We start from the raw sequence: 20,768 nt of genomic DNA, 5'->3' as shown, positions 1-20,768 counted from the left end.
GGAGTTTAAGGAAGGTGTCAAAAAGGAACAATTTTGGTCTTCAACATTCCCCCACACAGATTCAGATATTGCATGTCTCATGCACACAATTTCAAAATTTTTGTGACCTACTCTATCACTGAGCTACCTCCAAGGCTTGAGCAATAACATCTAGATTAGTATTCTATGTTTTTCTAGTTTTGGTTGCCATCCTCGGTTTCTTAATTAAAATCTTGCATTGCAAGCTCCTGATTTTACTCTTGAGAAGTTTATTTTTAACCTTTAACTTCTTCTTTTTCTTGTATTAGTGGCAAAGATGTAGGAGAATATTATCATTTTGAGTCCTTTGAATGTCATTTTTCACCTTCATTGCTTCATGTTCCTTCTTTGGATACTTGTTTAACACTTTTAGTTCATAAATTTCCTATTTAAGAGCATTTTGAATTCTAGATTCTTCTGGAGGGCTGAAATGAACTTCTTCACTTATATTTTCTTCTTAATTTGAGGATAAATGAACAAATTTTCCTTGGGATTTCTGTTTAAGAGATTCTATATAATCATAGATTTCCTGGGAAATATTTTTAGGTGAAAATCACATTTAAATTCATTTGTCGACGCGTTTCGAACCAACCAGTGTGGTTCACTGTTAGTTGAACAGGGTCGATTTCTGGGGTATTTCTTGTTGGAGTTGAAATTGGTGATGGTATTCTCTTTACTTCTTATTATTCTAAATAAAAAAAAACTGGAGACCCTTTAATGACCAATTTCATAAGTTGTGCACTTCTTCTTGATGGTTTTTCAGCAGTGAGAGCACGCTTTTTCTTGTTGATTTTGTCTTGCTTTGTTCCTTATTTTGATGGGACTTCATATGTACTGAAGAATTTCTTCTTTCTAAGACTCTTTAAAACATTTGCATGAGGGGTTTCATCATCAACATCATTTTGTGTATGTTCATCTTGTGGTAATTCTTGTGAAGGTAAATCTTTATTTTGAAGGTTGGGATTTGAGGGAAATTTCCGTCGGCTTATTCTTATTTTGGAACTGGGTTAATCTTGCTCATCTTCTTTAAAATGATTTCGAACCAAAAAATCCTCCCAACTATTCCCTTTACTCCTCAAATTAGCTTCAATCAAAATTTTTACTAACCGTGATGATACAAAGCACTGTTAATAGACTGTGTTTTTCTTTTAATGTTGGCGGCCATTTTTCTTCAACTACAGAGAAAGAAATATGGAAAATTGATTTTGTTTCCATCAATAAAATGCATCATGAACTGAGCATTATGGAAGAACGTATTCCCAAACCTACCCTTACATGTTTTAAACTTTTGAATGATTAACAATAAATTTCTCCATTTAAATTTTAAAGATGTTGTTGTGATTCCTTTCTTGAAAATGGAGATGTCCATACTTGGGTTTTTAAGGAATATCTCCAACTCCTTTTCTTTGATTTTCCAATTTTTAAACCAACTCTCCATGTTTCGTGGTAATCTTATAACTTTCACCATAAATGACTCTGTCAAGACCAACCTGATATCTCCAATTTCTACTTCTATCCCATCATAGGCTGAAGAAAATGACTTTGTAACCTCCTTGTCATGTCCATCAAACTTTTCAAAGAACTATAACTAGCATTCTTGCTACAATTTTTGCTTCACCTGTGGATAGGATTCAAGTAACTTGGTCCCATTCGGACCATAACGCACAATAACTCCCATGTTGAGGAAGTTTCAGTCCTTAATTTCCCCCTTTGACAACATTATGGAGTTTTGGTAGCAAAGACGAGATCAACTGAGATTTTTTCAGCAGAGGAAAATGAAAGAGAGCCAAAGGAAGTGGGATACGATGCGAAGGAAATGGGGTAGTGTACGGAAGAAACGAGATGATATACGGAGGAAGTGGAGTAAATTCAAATGATGACAAGGTTTAATGGCATTCATATCTTGTGATAAGACACAATTATCAAAAAATTCATTTATTGAATTGTGAAAACCAATGTTGTGCCATGACAAGGATAATCATTTTGTAATATGGAGGCAACAATTATTAATTTAAAAATAATCATCTATTTATATCATAATTCAATGTTTTTTTAATATTTGACTAATATTTACATACCTTTCATTTTGCCTTACTATAATCTCTTTTTGTAGGTTGATTAGGTTGCTATGGATATGATCTCCATTCAGGTTGCTCTGGTTGTAATCTGTTAAGTCAACTGTGGAATTTCATGAGAGCTGTAGATTATTGACAATTCTGTAGCTACTTTATTTATGCAAAATAGGAATAAAAGAAATGGGACAAAATAGGGAAATTAAAAGAAAATATAGGTCGCCAACAATTCTTGGTTTTCAACTTAGATTTTATCTATAAACATGCCGACAATGTTGGTTTTCATGTTTATACAATTTTATTTATTTATTTCTTGAAAAATAAAGTAGAAGACTAAGTTGGAGAGGAAGAAGAATCTTCCCTAACCAACTTCAAATCAAGATTATCTTGTAGATTTATTATGAACTCTTCCTTTGTCAATGGTTTATTATATATTCATACTCTATGACTATTTACAAGGAAAGTTACTTTTTCTTCATCATTGCTCCATTATCAAAGATAATTTCAATCTCATAAGGACCAAGCCAATTACTTTTTCTTCATCATTGCTCCATTATCAAAGATAATTTCAATCTCATAAGGACCAAGCCAATGAGTTTGAAATTTTCCTTGAAAATATTTAAATTTATAATAAAAAAGTAATGCCCAATCACCCGGATGGAACTTTCTATCTTTGATAAAATTATGATGCCATCTAGATCTTTACTGTTGAACTATGTTGGTTCTATGAATATCATCTTGTCGTATCTCATCAAGTTCATTCAATTTATCCATTCTTTGTTTTCAGGCCTCTGATAGATAAAGACCTAATTTGATTATTGATTTGAAGGCCTTTATTTAGAACTGAATAGGAAACATGACTTGCTTCCCATAAACATGTTCAGAAGGAGTATGCCCTATTGTGTTTCTCCATGTAGTATGATATGCCCATAAAGCTTCTAGAATCTTTTATGAATAATCCCTTTTATGCAGATGTACAGTTTTAGTAAGAATTACTTCAGGTACTTTATTAGTAACTTCAACTTGTCCATTTACTTGTGGATGATGTGGAGTGTATTTCCTATGTTTGATTTTGTATTCCACCATTATCTTTTGCACCAACTTCGATGTAAATTGAGTACCTTGATCTATCACAATTTCCCTTGGGACACCAAAACGAGTGAAAATATCCTAAAAAAGAAATGAAGCTACAACATTTTTCAGTAGAAAAATGAAGTTCTTTAGCTTCTACCCATTTTGTGACATAATATGTACAAACAAGAAGGCACATTTTTTTCCTTGATGGTGGATTGATTGGACCAAAAAAATCCAGAGCCCGCTTTTCAAAAGGTTCAATAAGTATCTGAGGTTGTAGAGGCATCTCATTTGAAGGAATAAGATTTCCGATTCTCTGACAATTATCACATATCTTAACATATTCTTTGGAATCTTTAAAAAGAGAAGGCCAATAATATCCTAAGATAAGGATTTTATAGGAAGTCCTTTTATCAACAACGTGTCCTCCACATGGTTCATCGTGACCAACCTTTAATATTTCTGGTACTTCATCTTCTCTGACACATCTTCGAATGATTAAATTAGTCCCTGTTTTGTACAATTCTCCATTTATCCATGAATAAGATGCATTGGTTTGAATAACTTTCCTTTTCTCCCGAGGAGACAAATGTGAAGGTAAATTGCCCATGGCCAAATAGTTAGCAATATCTGTGAACCAAAGAGATTTAATTGATACTCCAAAAAGATATTCATAAGGAAAATTATCTTTTACAGGAACATCCTTATTATCATTTTGGATTCTAGATAGAAAATCAGTAACTGTATTCTCCTTTCCATGCCTATCCAAAATAGTAATATTGAATTCTTTTAATAAAAATAGCCATCTTGTAACTCTACCATTAGTAATTGATTTATTCATTAAATATCTAATTGCAGAGTGATCTGTGTGAACAAAAGTTTCATAACTAGTAATATAATGTCAAAACTTATTAATGGCATGTACAACAACTAAAAACTCCTTTTCTGTTACATTTAAATTCAACTTTGGAGTCAATTTTTTACTTGTATAATAAATGGCATAAGGTGTCAAATATTTATGTCCCAATACAACTCCTAAGGCTGTATCTGAAGCATCAGTTGAAATATGAAAAGGAAGACTCCAATTTGGTCCTCTTAAGATGGGTTCTTCACAAATATTTTATTTCAATGTTTCAAAATATTTTTGACAATCATAATTCCAAATGAATTCACAGTGTTTTGTAAGTAATTTGAAAAGTGGAGAGGCTATACTTGTGAAGTTTTTTATGAATATTTTGTAATAACCAGTAAAACCAAGAGAACTTCTAACATCTCATCGACAAGTAGGAACTAGAAATTTGGAAATAACTTCTACTTTAGATGAATCCACTTTAATTCCATCTCCTAAAATGTGGTGGCCTAAAATAATTCCCTCAGTGTACATCATAAAACATGTTTCATGGCTTAGTGAGAGATTTGTTTCTTTACATCTAAAGAGATTTTTTTCTAAGTTTTCAAGAGATTCCTCAAAAGAATTACCATAGACAATAAAATCATCCATGTAAACTTCCACACAATCATGAATTAGATCAGAAAAAATGCCTAGAACTACCCTTTGGAATGTTGTAGGTGGATTACATAATCCAAAAGGAAGTACTTGGTAAGCATAGGTTCCCAATGGACAGGTAAAAGTTGTTTTGTCTTGATCTTTCGAAGCTACTTGGATTTGGTTATATCCAATAAAACCTTCCAACAATGAAAAATACTTTTTACTTTCCAATGTATCAAGGACTTGATCTATAAAGGGAAGCGGAAAATGATCTTTCAAGGTAGCTTTATTCAATTCCCTATAATTGATGCATACTCTCCATTTTCCATTTTTCTTTGGAACAATCACTAATGGTGAGACCCACTGACTATCTGATCATATTGGGCAAGTGAAATTCGCATTCAACAAATTTTGTAACTCCTCTTTAACAATTTCCCTTAAATTTGGATTCATCCTCCTTTGGGGTTGTCAAACAAGTCTAGAATTTTCTTCAATATAGATATTATGCAGGATTAATTCATTTCATATCAGTGTATTCCCATGCATAAGCCAAGGAATGTTCTTGTAACATCTTTATTAATTCTTTATTTTGGTATTCTTCCATATGATTGTTAATGGTCAAAGTTTTTTTCTGGAAAGATTTCTATTAAAGAATTGCTAAATTTTTCCATAGAATGTAAAGCCATATGATGAGATGATAAATATTCAACATTGTATTGTTCTTGAAAATTTTGGTCTTGTTCATAATATGAGGACGAACCATTATTATTGATTAAATTTAAAATTTTATCTTCATCATCTATTTGCAAAGTAGCAAAGATTGGTTGTATATCAAAATCTTCATTATCGTCATCTATCCAAACTTCACTTTCTACTTCTATTTTGTTTTTGCAGGGGGATATAGTTTGAATTTCTTAGTAGAACTTCCATAAAAGATAAATACATCACAGATATACAACTTATAAAAGAATCAACTATAACTAATCATATTCTACCTAGAATCAATGGGTGTCCTAAATTGTTCTTGGGAGTTAAAATCATAAAATCAATAGGATATTCCCAAGAACCTAAAGAGACAAATACATCTTCTAATACACCATCTGGTTTGATAACAAATCTATCTGCTAACTATAGTAACGTTGGTGTGTATTGAAGATTAGAAAGTTTTAATTGATCCATAGTTTGTTTACTTATGATATTGATAACTGCTCCTAAATCGATCAATGTGTTCGGAATCTCGACACCATTAATGTGTATTTTTACAATGGGACTACCCGGATGTAGATATTTTTGAAATGTTAATTTTCCCATCATAATATCCACAATTTTTCCAACTAATTATATATTTTTAACTTCTTTTCGTTTTATTCCTAGTTTTTTTAATGCTTAACTCCCTAATTGTCTTTGCAAATATTGGTATTTCCATTATAGCTTGTAACAAAGGAATTTTGATGCAAACGTTATTCAGTTCATCTAACATATCATATTTAGGCAACATAATTTATTTTTCTATTACTTTGTTAATTTTTAGCCTTTTAGGAAAAGGTTGATTTTGAATAGAAATAGAAGGTTGTTTTGCAATGGGAGTTGAGTTTATTAAAGTATCATGTATCGGGGTGCTTTCCTTCTGAGGAATTTTTTGTTGATTAAGAGATTTTTCTTTCTCAAGAAGTTCATCCTCTCCAGATTCCTATGATAAGAACATATGGTAACTTATTTTCCAAAACTCTACCAGATCTAAGTTGGACATTGTTTAGATCTAATGGAGTTATCATGCAAGCTTGGAAATGTTGACCTTCTATATTGTAAACAGGTTGTGAATTTTTATTATTTGGATTTCGAAGTGGCTAAGTAGGTAGCTGATTGGTTTTTTGGTGTATTATGTGGATGGTAATTGAAGTGGTTGATTAGAAGGCCAAGTTTGAATTTGAAATTATGGAAAGGATTTCGATTAAGGGGGATAATATGGAGGTTGATATGGAATAAATGGTTGTTGAAATTGATTATACTGAGGATTCCTAGGAGGATACTGGCAACCTTATGTCCATAATGGATTTTGAGGTGGCCAACTTTTCCAAGGCATTGGATTATTCCAATTGTTCTGAGGTTGTGCATATGATTTATTTAGAGGATTAAGACCTTGTACCATATTCGATGATTGTGGTGGCCATGGTATTTTACCAATAAAACAAAGTGACTCAGCTTGGCTTGCTTCAACTTCATTTTGCAAGACTACTTTAAGTCCAGGAATTGAAGGGAATTCCTTTGTGATATGAATTTATGCACATATAGCACATATTTCCACACTATCAAGAGGACATTCTCTTAGAGAGTTTCTTTTTTCATTTAGGACAAAAAAATGATAATAGAACATTTTCAACCTTTTGTTTGCTTTGAATCTTAAGGTTATATATTTGTTCACTAATACTTCCTAAGATATTTGTTTTGAAGTTTTCAAGCAAATTTCCTATTTTTTCTCTACTTACTGTCCTAGTTGCAGATTTATTAATCCTAGACATAACATGGTCTCTTAGATTTTTCCCGGTTCTATCCTTTCCTCTTGAAATGTGTGTACATAGCTCACAAATTTCTCTAAATGATAACTAAGAAACATCCCCTTTTCCCATTGAATTGAGAAGATCTACCCACTCATCTATAATGGCTTTTAGAAAAAGATCTTTCAGAGTTTCTTCATCTAGATTATGCATCTTAGCCCTTTTAACATTATAAGCAAATCTTTCAATGAAATCTTCAAGATTTCATCCTCTTTTTGCATCATTTTAAAGACTTCATATTTAAGGTTATGAGGCATACAATAATATTTTTATTTATATAAGAACATATTTTTCATTTCTTCCCATGTTCTTATGGTATGTGTTCCTAATATCATAAACCATTTAAGTGCTCTATCTTTAAGAGTGGTTGGAAACAATTTCAATTTTTGAGAATCAAGCAAGTAGTCATAAGATCTACACAAGACTTTGATCCAAACTTAAACTAGAATTAAAAAACTACACATATAACCATCAATACAAAAATGCACTAGAAATAACACTTCATTTCATTAATATAAGAAAACTGAAATATGCTTACAAACAGAATGGAAATAAACTAGCTCGGGTGATGGTAGCATAACTCTGAGAAGAGTTGTGGTGGATACATGCCTCTGAACTGTGTTACAATGAGGCTCAAAGGCTTATTTATTATTGAGAAACAATGGAAAACCATAAACATCCAAAAACCTAACCCTAGGAGCTGAAGCGCTAAAATTGTGGGCCTCGTTTGGGTAAATTGGTACATCAAATTCCCAGGGTCATAACTTTGGCATACGATATCTGTTTGGCTATCATAATACCTCGTTTCAAAGATCTCAAAGAGGAGGTCGAAAAAAGACTATAATCCTAATGCAAGATGTTTTCAATCTCTCTATTTTCCCTAAAAACGTCATTTAGGGCCTCAAAACGACTCCAGAAGTTCAGGACCCAAAAAAATGGCCATAAATAGTAAATTGTGCTACAATTAAGGAATCCAAAAAACTAAAAGAGATAGTGTTGGGGGTCCAAGTGGAATAGGTGGGTGGCCACCAATATCCACTTGGATAATTCCTCCCCCATTAGGAAGCAATGGTCCCATTGCATTGAGTGCCTCCATGAGATGGGGAAACTTCTGCTGAACTTGGTCCTTGGTGAGCCACTTGCCTTGGCGAAGGAGTTGGCCAACTTTGACAACCTGATATAGTTGGATCTTCTACTAGTGAGTGTTCTTGATTTGTGTGTCCATAATCTAATCAGTTGTGGCCTGTTCCATGTAGTCTGGGTATAGCTCTATTGGTGTGAGTTGTTTTGCAACATCGGATGTGTGGAACAATCATGGAAAATATGGCTGAAGGCAGTCTACATTGAACCCTGGGTGTAGACCAAGGAATGGTGGAATGCTAATCTCGAAGGCATTGTCCTCTACAACCTTGGTGATGGTGTATGGCCGATATTGGAGTGGGGGAAGCTTACAGTGGGGTCTAGTGAGGCACTCCTTCTGCAAATGTAGCCAAAATTCGTCACCCACTAGAAATTGTGTGACACATGATGCTAATCATGGCGCTACTTGTACTTAGCATTGGCTCTATCTAGTATATCATGGACCTGCTGGCGGATGTGTTGAATGTGCTCAAAGAAGTTGTTAGCCTTGTCGACTTCAGAATGGACATGAGCCGAACCTGCCTGAGTAGCTGCAAATGGTATGGCCACATCAATGGGACATAATGGTTGAAATCCCAACCCTAATTGAAAGGGGTTGTGGCCTATTGAGATGTTGAGAGATCTGCTGTAGCTGTGCTAGATATAGGGGAGGCTTTCATCCCATGTGCGTGGATGCTTCGAGTTGTATATGCACAGAATGTGTACGATCATCATGTTGACAACTTTTGTTCAGCCATTAGTTTGGGGAAGGAAAGTCTTGGAGTTAGTGAGTTTGGTATCCAACAATGACTAGAGACTTGACCAAAATGCACTTAAGAATCCACTCTCCCACTTAGATAAAATGGATTGTGGGATCCCAAAGTGTACCCACACTTGCTCAAAAAATATCTTAGCAGTGGCCTTTGCTGTGATACTCTTCTTGCAGGCCGCCATAATGGCCATCTTAGAGAATCTATCGACGACCACGAAAACACAATCATTGATGTGCTTAATAGAAGGAAGGCTTGACATGTAACCGATGGAGATGGATTGCCAAGGTTGACTAGGATTAGGAAGAGGTGTATATAGGCCTTGATTCTTGATGGTTGGTTTGGAAATGGCACATGAAGTGCAGGATTTAATGTACCTCCTAACATCTTGACGAAGATTCGGCCAATAAAAATACTTCTACAGTACTTCCACTATTTTGTCTACTCCAAAATGTCCAACGACCCCATTGTAGTGCGCCTCCAAAATAATCTTGGCACGCTCACTTGAAGGGACATAAATGTGTCCCAAGTGGCATAATAATGCATCCTGGAGGTGAAAATTTTGAACTTGCTTACCTTCCAGGAGTGTCTGGTATGTGCTGCCGAACTTTGCATCACTCTCGTAAAGATGCGGCCACCTTGAAGTCTCGTGCCCACAAGAGTCGAGCACAATGATCAATGCCATTACTAGTGGTCGGCTGAGGCATTCTACAACATTATTGGTGGTGACCTTCTTTTACTTAATGTTCAAATGGAATTGTTGTAGGTATGTGGACCATTTATGATGGCGATCATTCTGCAAGTTCCCTTGTGTTTGTATGAATTGCAGGGGTTGGTAGTCTATGTGGATGACCTGATCCAGATTTAAATAGGAACACAACAAATGATAGATATAACCACAAATATAGAGATGTAGCAGAAATAATACTTCAGTTTATTAATATCAAATATTGAAAATATGCATACAAGCAAAAATGGAAATAAATTAGCTAGGGCAATGGTAGCTTATCTCTGAGAAGAGATGTGGTAGCTACATGCCTCTGAAACATGTTACAATGAGGCTCAAGGGAATTTTTATTATTGAACAATAAAAGCAAACACTAAACAACCAAAACCCTAACTCAAGGAGATGTAACACCAAGAGTTTATGGGCCCCATTGGGGTTAGTTGGACATCCAACTTCCCAGGGTTGCGTATTGGTCATATTATCTCTGTTTGACATGCATGATACCCCATTTGGGAGGACTAAGACGGAAAGTAATATTTTAGGGAGAAAATCGTTGGTACAAGATTTCCAAAAAAAATTCATTTAGGGTCTTAAAACGGCTCCGGAAGTTTAGGACCCGAAAAATTGCTAAAATTAGTAAACTCTGCTACAATTAAGGAAACTGAAAAATTGAAAGAAACAATTGTGGGGGTCCAAGTGGGATAGGTGGGTGGCCACCAAAATCTACCTGGATCATTCCTCCCCCCTTAGGAAGCAATGGTCCCCATTGCATTGAGTGTGTCCATGAGATGGGAAAACTTCTGCTAAACTTGGTCCCTGGTGAGCTGTTCTGCAATCTTTGATGTGTCCAATAATGGTGGGAAGCATGGTCAAGGGTGGTTCACATTGAACACTCGATGTAAGCCAAGGAATGGGGGAAAGATGTACTCCAAAGAATTGTTTTCCACATCTTTGTTAATGGTGTAAGGACCATATCAGAGTGGTCTGAGCTTTCGATGGGCTCTGGTAAGGCGTTCTTTCTACAAATGCAACCAAACTTTTTTGCCCACTTGAAACTTGTGTGAAACTTGATGTTGATCATGTCGCTGCTTGTACTTTGCATTTTCTAGAATGGAGCATCAGTGTATCGACCCATTGGGTAGAGGTGCTCAAGGAGTCAGATCGAACGAATGCTTGACCTGACAGTGTAATGGTACCCCTGTTGGTGAGGAGAAGATGTCCTTGTATCCTTTCATGATCATATCCACCTACTTCTGCTGCGTGGAGGAACCCTTCCTAGGGACCATGGATGTGCCTATGATCTTCCCCTTACTTTGAGAGTGAACCAGAAAGAAAATAAATTTCCTAGTTTGGGATATGATCTTACTACCCTTCTTAACAGAGATCAAAGAAGTGGCAGTAGGTGGGGCTGCCTCCGGTATCCTGTATAATGCATGACACAAAGAAATAATAATAGTGTGAGGCCTTGACTCATACACAACATGTCACTTCCACAAGCATGTTTTGCCTAATAATACATCACAAATATCAAGCGGTGCAACATCACACAATACCTCATCTGGGAAGGGCTTGATGTTGTAGGGAAGCTGACACTGCTGGCGGACTCAGAGATATCGTCCTTAGTGAAGCCACCTAATGTTGTAGGGTTACACATGTGGTATGGTTGGTAGTCCCAACCACTTCATGACCTCTGCTGAAATGAGGTTCTTTTGGCTCCCACTGGCAACAATGAATTGCAACGACGGACCCTTCACCCACATCTGTGAGTGGAAAAGATGCTCCCCCTCCTCTAGATCTTCAAGTTCATTCTTCTAGTTCTCAGCGATGGTAATAGTGGTGCTAGGCTCCATGTCAATGATATTCTTCCCTTTGTCATTCCTCTTGTTGGGTTCTTGCTCAGGGTCAGAACATGCATCTGATTCTGAAGCCTTCAACTTGGCAACCAACAACTGCTTTGTTTGACATCCACTTGTGCTCTAAGTGGGGCTCTTATGGAAATCACACCACTTTCCTGTGTCCTTCTTTGACTTTGTGGTGTTGTTCTTTTCTTACGGCTTCGACGGGTTTCCTTGGGTCACCCCACCTTGGCTTTGTCCTTTGTTCTTTAGATTCACAGATCGAAAGTCTCGCTTCTTCTGTTTAAACTTCTTCTTGATCTTGACAGTGTATCAGTATGTCGTGCCGAGTGAGGAGATGTCCAGGAACTCCATCTCATTCTGGATGTATCTATGTAGGTAGTCATGGTACTTGAGTGCCAAATGTTTCTCAGAATCCTTGATGCCCAACTTCGTGCGTAGGGTATGAAAAACATTGGTAAACTATGGCACATGTTGGTCCCTTCCCTACCGCATCGTGTTCCACCTTATGTATTTGTCCTTATAGCTCTCAACAGGGTAGTATTGCTCTTTGATGGCATCCTAGAATGAATTCCAAGTGGGAGAGGCTGAAAGCATTGAGTTCATACTTTCTTCCTTCTGCTCGCAGTAGGTTTCCCACTAGTCCTTGACGTGGAGGGATGCTTTGAGAAGAGCAAAAATAATCTTTTCCCGGCTGGAAAAGTCATGAATAGAAAAATAACCTTCTAGCAGATTTAACCATTTATCTACAACATCTACATCTATTTGACCGTCAAATATGGGGATTTCAAATTTAACTTGTACCTTAAAGGGTGTGGTATTTCCAAAGTAGCTATTAGATGCATCTCCACTGGGTAGCCGTTGAAGGATTTGGGAAAAGTTGTCCCTAATCGTGTTCCTTTGTCGCTAAAGGGCTTCTTCGAGCAAGATTTTGATAAGATCTCTTGTCCCCTCGTCTTTATTTTCATCCACCATGGGAGGTCATCAGGATTTTCAAGGCTAGTCTTGCAAAGGTTCGGCCAGTTCAAGCCCTAACTCCTTATATCCCAACCTCGTTAGGGAAATGCAAAGAAACATAGAGAAAGAGCAGACCCCTCTGATACCACTGATCCAGATTTAAATAGGAATGCAAAAAATGACAGATATAACCAGAAATATAGAGATGTAGCAGAAATTATACTTCAGTTTATTAATATCAAATATTGAAAATGTGCTTACAAGAAAAATGGAAATAAATTAGCTAGGGAGATGGTAGCTTACCTTTGAGAATAAATGTGGCAGCTACATGCCTCTCAACTACATTACAATGAGGCTCTAGGGCCTTTTTATTATTGAAAAATAGGAGAAAACCATAAACAACCAAAACACTAACCCGAGGAGATGTAATACCAAGAGTTTATGGACCCATTGGGGTTAGTTGGACAGCCAACTTCTCGAGGTCGTGACTTGGTCATATTATCTCTATTTTACACACATGATACCTCATTGGAAAAATATATCAGAGGAAACCAAAACGGTTTTGGATCTCCTCTACCACCTCTTCCTCCACCTCATACTCTGTTTCCTCCTCAACCTCTTCCACTTCCAATTCTATGTTCATCATTCACATTATGTACTTCTCCTTCCCCTTCCATTGTAGATTCCTAAGAGCTAATATAGGGTTCTTCAATTGGATTTTCTAGCTCCTCTCCTGGTTCTTCTATCAATGGAATAAAATAAGTTTCTTATTCTTCTTCATGTTGGGCATGGAATCCCCCCCCCCCACAACATGTTTTGGGGCACAAAACCCAAGTTTGGTCAAAGGTTTTTGTAAGACTCCGCGAATTACGGGCACGTAGCGTGAAGTATAGATGATTCATAGGGTTGTTCGCCGTAAAATATTGTAGTTTAACGTGAAGTTATGTTGACCTACCCATGGTCTGTGGACCATGGGATTGTATAAATAGAGTGAGGCTCTAAGTGTAAAGGAAGCGATGTTTTTGGAAAAAGAATAGGAATGGTTCAAGCTTAGAATGAGAGTCTAAGTGTACTGGGTCGTAGTGGTAGGAAGAGGTTCTACAACTGAGTGTGTAGAGGCCTAGTAGAGCCCGCAACTGAGAACACAGACCCTTGCAGCTGAGTGCGCAGGGCAGTGTCAAGTCTGTAATCTGGATCGAAGATTAATAAAGAGAAGTTGATTCCTATTTTGGTTTATCTGTTGTGCATTGTATTCTTTACATTTATATTGGTTTATTTTATCGTGCACTCTGATAGGATTGCTAAATATGTTGTAATAATCATTAATCTTATACACACAAGCTAAGTAATCGGGTAATAATAGATTAATAACGAAAAACTTGGGTATTATACGGGTTGCGCCCTAGGTAGGGCTATGCGGAAGCAACATCATAGGCTGCAAAGGCATAGCAAGTGCGCGTAGCAATGGGTCAGACCGCGAACCTCCAAAAGCCCATCAGACATCCACAGGGTGTGGAAACCTGGTTCTAGCACCCTACCATACTACTTCGGGCGAGACCTCAGTCCGTGCTCCACAGACTATTGCCGAAAAGGCCAGTAGTACCAGGAGTTTCTTAGCTAAATCATCTCTGAACCTGGGTCAGGCCCATACAAGCCAACAAATGGTTTCGTTGCTAGGATCGGGATCTGCATAAAGGATGTCTAATGTCGTGCCACTGGAATCCAACATAGAGAGAAATTGAAGAGTGGTTGGACAAGAAGATTCACGAGTTCGCGGCACAGGAGAACAAAAATCCATGAGTATCTAAGGAATAGTGGTTGGAGTACTATTTGTATACAGAAATCCACAAAATTTTCTTTGCATCTTTTCCTTCTGAGCTATATGAATGGATCACAAATTTAGTAGACAGCTAGGGAAGCTGTAGGCTCGACAAACCAATAGTGTGGGCTCTGGAATTAGTGCACAGACTAGAAGCATTAGAAGATAAGATATCACAAGCTATGGACTACTGGCTCGACCGAATAATAGGAGGATGTATCACTGAGTTCGCAGTAGACATGACCATCAGCTACAGTGAGGTAGAGCAATGTTTTCTCAAGGGATCACGAGGTAAGTATATTAAATCTTTGAACACTTGGATTAAGATGCTATTGTGTGGAAAGTGGGTTATGTGAATAAATTAATGTTTGGGACTACGCAAAGCGGGAAGATCTACAGAAGCAGAAGTGGTGAAGAGTTGGAAAGCAGTCCCTTAATTTCACCCTCGCAGGAAAGCGAGGAGGAGCTCGTGAAAGTTTCTCCGAGAAGTGCAGTTAGTTTGAGAATTCCCCATTTACCACCTCCACTCACACCGCCACCCGTTTTAACCCCCTCACCTCCATCTCCACCCACTCCACCTCCACCACCACCGTAGTTCAGTATGGTGAGTGCAACCAAACTGTCGGTGTTCAGAGGTGTAGGAAATGAAGATCCAAACCAATTCTGGTTCATGTTAAGAGCAGTATGGGAAGCACATGGTGTCATGGATAATAATATTAAAAAGGCCATGCTAGTGATCACGCATTAATGTGGTATATCAAGCATTCTAATGACCACCCGAATGCAGGAATTGCAGATATCTAGGCCACGCTAAACATGGAATTTAGCAGGCCAAAATTAGAAACACAATCAATGATCGGGTTTAAGGAGATTGAGATGCTCCAAGGCGAGACCCCCTGGAATCTGGACCAAAGGTTGAAGAGTATGATCCGTGAAGCCCATATGACGTTAACAGATGCACATCATCATGCATGGTTTGTGGCCTCACTTACGCCAATTGCAGATATCTAGGCCACGCTAAACATGGAATTTAGCAGGCCAAAATTAGAAACACAATCAATGATCAGGTTTAAGGAGATTGAGATGCTCCAAGGTGAGACCCCCTGGAATCTGGACCAAAGGTTGAAGAGTATGATCCGTGAAGCCCATATGACGTTAACCGATGCACATCATCATGCATGGTTTGTGGCCTCACTTACGCCACACTTAAGGACGGTGCTATCACAACAAAAACTTTCCACCAATGCCGAAGCGTTGGAGATTGCATGAGACCCCTATACAAGACCGTAGGTTGGGAGTCCAAAAAATCCACGTGCAACTGCAGAATCTATGTCTGGAGATGCAAAGTTTGAAATAGGACAAGACACCTTAGCTGGAGGTGCGTGAGAAAGTATAGTGCATAAAATGCAAAGGCCAAGGGCACGACAAGGACTACTGTCCAGTGTTCATGAACTACATGGCAGGAGGAGGGCCAATGCCATTAAGACCGGAGGCACAGGAAGGGTTGAGCGTGGCATCTACATTATGGTGTGTGATCTGCCAGATAGGAGGAAAAAACACCATGGATAATTGTCATCTGTTGCAGAAGTATACGTAGACGTCCCAACAATTGTTCTGTAATTTCTGCAGGTCGGTAGGCCATGAAAATCGCACCTGCCAAAGCTATGAACTAATGATGGATCGGACTCCTACCTATAGGGTGCAGGGTGAAACGTGAGCCCTCGATCCAAATGCAGGGATGGCGTGCACTATGTTTCAGGGGTGCGGTCGTGATCGAGGAAAAGTGGGACCAAGAAGGGGTCGCGGCCAAATAATTTGTTAAAATTTGTGGAGGGCCAGGGCATTATGCCCGCAATTGTACAAACCTGACTAGGATATCATGTTGGTACTATAATTAGTTTGATCATGAGGCCGAAGATTGCCCTTAATTAATAGTGAGAATGCGCGAAAAGGGGGCACTCCATCCCCCTCCGACCCAAATGTACATATGATGAGGTCTGAGTCGTGCGAAGAAGACCCGAATGTAAACATGATGCTTAGAAGTAGTATGACCACGAGAGATGATAAGGGGAAGTAGCCAGAAGAAAGTGTGTGGGTTCGAAAGGCTCTTGCAAAGGAACCCAAATTTGATTTGGAATGCGTGAAGGAGACATTCATGGAAGCTAAGAAGATCTTCACAGAGGCTTCCACTTCAAGTAGTAAGGATCAACTAGAACAAGGAATGGATCCCTCAATCCTCACTACCTTTCTCGAGACACGCATGAACCTACTTCATGACAGAAAAGCAGTTAAAGGACCACAAGTACTTATCACTAGGTGCACGGGGTCTGGAGAACCGCGCATGGTCCGGAAACTATGAAAGCATGCATTGCGCATCGGAAGGGAAATGAGGTTGACTGCGCAAATCAACGAATATGAAATGGATCAGGTAATCCTGGATCTGGGTTCAGACAGAATGTACTACTAAAGAAATCATGGGAATGCATGGGCAGACCCACGCTACAATGGTCCCCTATTTAGTTACGAATGGTGAACCAACAGAAGATTTTTCCCATGGGAAGATTACTAGGGGTAACAATCGATATTGAAGGTGTGAGCATGCAAGAAGATTTTGAAGTGATAGAGATTACTGATGATAGCAATCCCTATCCCACACTACTAGGAATAGACTGGGCCACCTATATGAATGGAGTCATAAATATGAAAAAGCACAAAATGATCTTTGAGAAAAAGTCACTACGCATGGTAGTACCGCTAGATCCAGTCGAAGGAGCGCGATACACTGAACCATTGTGAGACAATGATAGTGATGACAATCTCAACTGTCTTTACAAGATAACTGCGCAAGGGGAGGATTGGGTGAATCCAACTGTAGATGGAAGGATTTCATGTGAGTGCGAAAGCTCCTGCACTTCCAATTCAGACGAAGAGATAGAGCGATGCAGAATTGGTTGCACAAAGTAACAACGCTGAACTGCAACATGATGATCAGGTCATTGCGTTGCGTGACAACAGAGGTAAGGGAGCTGCTGACATATGATGGATTGTCAGCGGTGGATGAATTTGTGATCAAATTTGAAAGCGCAGTACCAGAACAACAGTGGTTTTATGCATTGAAATGGGCACTACACGCAACACCTGCATGATGGTGGGTTACACATCAAGGAAATTTCGAGGACTGGCACGGATGCAGAAGGATGATGCACTTGCATTTTGGAAAACCACAGTTATGACTATTAGACAAATATGATAGACGAAATGATCCACACATGCACCTCACGAAATGGACCAAGGTATATGTAGAAGAGCCACAAGCTGAATGGGTACAATTATTCTACCATACCCTAGATGTCATACCTATGAATTGGTATACTGAGACGGAACTACGCCATGGTACGGGCAAATGAGATGTCTTGCGTGAAGGATTTTTGTTAACATTCACATTTGAATATCATTGGACAGATACTGTTGACGATGCGCTACAAGCAGTAAAAGCCACTATCTTCAAAATACCACAGGAGCCAATGGGAGTACTTCAGCCAGACTGGGTGAGACAGTTAAGTGGCGGACTGGAGTGTTATAACGTAAATGCCGAAGAGGATGATGAGGACCCATGAAACATTAACATTTCAGAGAAGTCTCTCGTGAGATTCGCGGACCATAACTTGAAGACCCCGACATCCCCGCTTCGCTAAAGACAAAGCAGCTCAACATTGGAACGGAGGCAGAGCCGAAGTATGCAATGCTTTGGGACTATTGGGACGATGCCACGGTTGATAAAGTCGCTAAGTTACTCCATGAATACCAAGACTTGTTCCCAATAAAAATTACAGACTTAAAAGGGATCGTGGGCGATTTAGGGATGATGAAGATCACCCTAAAACCCGACATGAAGCTAGTTAAGAAGTGGCCATACTGCTTGAACCCAAAGTACAAAGAAAAGGTCCGCAATGAATTAGACAAAATGCTCGCTGTTGGAATTATTGAACCAGTGGAAGAATCTGACTGGGTGAGTCCTATGGTAGTACAGGAGAAAAAATAGAAGGGTGAAATAAGAATATGTGTGGACCTTAGAAAGCTGAATGATGCCTGTGTACACGATACATTTCCAACACCATTTACAGATGAAGTACTGGAGAATGTTGGTGGTCAGGAAGCATACTCGTTCACGGATGGGTTCTCAAGGTACCACCAGATCAAGATCGTGCCGGAAGATAGGAGCAAGACGACCTTCGCAACAGAATGGGGTTTCTTTCAATACATCGTGATGTCATTTGGACTAAAGAACGCGCCATCTATATTTTCGTGCATCATGGTAGCCGCCTTCAAAGAATTCATCCACAAGTATTTCGAGGTCTATCTGGATGACTGGACTATTTTTGGATTAGTTAAGCACCATGTAGAAAGCTTACGTTTGATGTTGGATACTTGCCATCGGCACCAGATTGCATTGAACCTAAAGAAGTGCACATTCCTTGTTCCCTTTGGAAACCTACTGGGACTTGTGGTCTGCAAACAAGGATTGATGGTGGACCCTGTGAAGATTTCCGTTATCCTAAACTTGGAAGCACCGTGAAGTGTTAAATGACTGAGCGCTACCTTGGGACACACTAGATACTATAGGAAGTTCATCAAAAGTTATGCCCAAATAACCGCGCCAATGGAAAAGCTATTAAAAAAAGATGTTACATATTGCTGGAATGATGATTGCATGAAGAGTTTAGAGGTCCATGTTGATGCATCGTGTATCGCGTTGGGAGCCATACTCACACAGGAAGGCGTGGAGGGTATAGATCACCCAATCGCGTTTGTGAGCTAAAGATTGTCCAAAGCGGAAAATAACTACTCTACCACCAAGCATGAGGCGTTGGCAATGTTGCACGCGCTCCAAAAATACTGACACTATTTACTTGGAGAAAAGTTCAAGATGTATATCGACCATTCTGCATTAAAATACTTGTTGGAAATAATACTGAGAGGGGGGGTGAATCAGTATTATTAAGCAATTTACCAAATCTTCCTTATTTGATCTTTTGAATTATTCTTGCATATCAGTACCATAAAATAATGAGCTTGAATAAAGAAAATAGACAGTCACACCAAAGAACACAAGATGTAAGGTGGAAACCCAATGCGGGAGAAAACCACCTGCTGCAATATGTCTCTATCTTCTTTCAAGAAATTCTTTTACAATGATTTTGTACTGGTGCAGTCCTTTACCAGCACGCAGGCTGCAACCTGCAGAGAGCTACAACTCTCTCTCGTTTTCCAGTTTCTCCTGGAAGGGAGCTACAACCCCCTACTTCTTTTCATGAAGAATCAAATGATCAACAAGTATATAACAGATACAGTCCACTACAGATATCAGATCAGTAATTACAGAAATAACCCAGAACACTTTATGAACAGAAATATACAGTCAACAGATCATCTTAAGACAGGGACGCATATTTTCTTTCTGTGGCCTGCGACTGGACGCAGTCTACCCTCTGCTGTTCTGCGTGCAGACGCACTGTTCCTCTATGCTTTGCTGCGACCGGCGCACCCCGAAACACTATCGCGCCGCGTCTTTTGCTTCAGAGACGCCCCTGAGCCTTTACTGTACTGCGTCCCGGCGCACTTGTCCTTCACTGAACTTGCGTCCCTTCAGATATAAAAGATATGAGGACTTCAGAACCAACCCAAACACTCAGATCCACAGATCTGATCATGCGCCATAGAGATCACAGTCCATTAGAAGATTCGCCCTCATAGATCTGGACTAGATCTCACCAAAAGATATTCAACCAAGATGATGCTTAATCCAAATGAACTCCTTTGCTTTATATAGGCAAGCTTCTCCCCAAAACATGGAACAATACCACGAGCCGACACCATAGAAACACAAAACCGTCGGCTAGATACCACGCAAGAAACCCCCACATGCTTTTCTCTGCCTTGAAATGTGTGCACTGGGCGGACGCACCTCCTGAACGGCTGGCCGGCGTCCCTGGACGCGGGTTCTGTATGGTATACCTGCGGGGACGCACTTGCTGAACATATTTCCTGCGTCCTTCTTGATTTATCACCTGAATGGGTTTGCCATCAAGGACAACACCTGAATCATAATGCCAACAATCTCCCCCTTTGGACTTGATGGCAACCACATAATCTTCAGCTTCAATCTCCCCCTTTGACATCAAGAGCAAAGGGTATGCTCCCCCTATGCTCATGCATCTCCAGATCTGTAACCAGAAATCCATCATGAAGGAGATAGAGACATATTGCAGCTATTTCCAAGATCTCCTTCTCCATAATGCCAACAATGCATTA

Source organism: Pinus tabuliformis, chromosome 7 (genome assembly GCF_031772625.1).
Source record: "Pinus tabuliformis cultivar Carrire ecotype Pingquan chromosome 7, CPIR1, whole genome shotgun sequence".
NCBI classification, from domain to species: domain Eukaryota; kingdom Viridiplantae; phylum Streptophyta; class Pinopsida; order Pinales; family Pinaceae; genus Pinus; species Pinus tabuliformis.
This window is presented reverse-complemented; position numbering follows the sequence as displayed.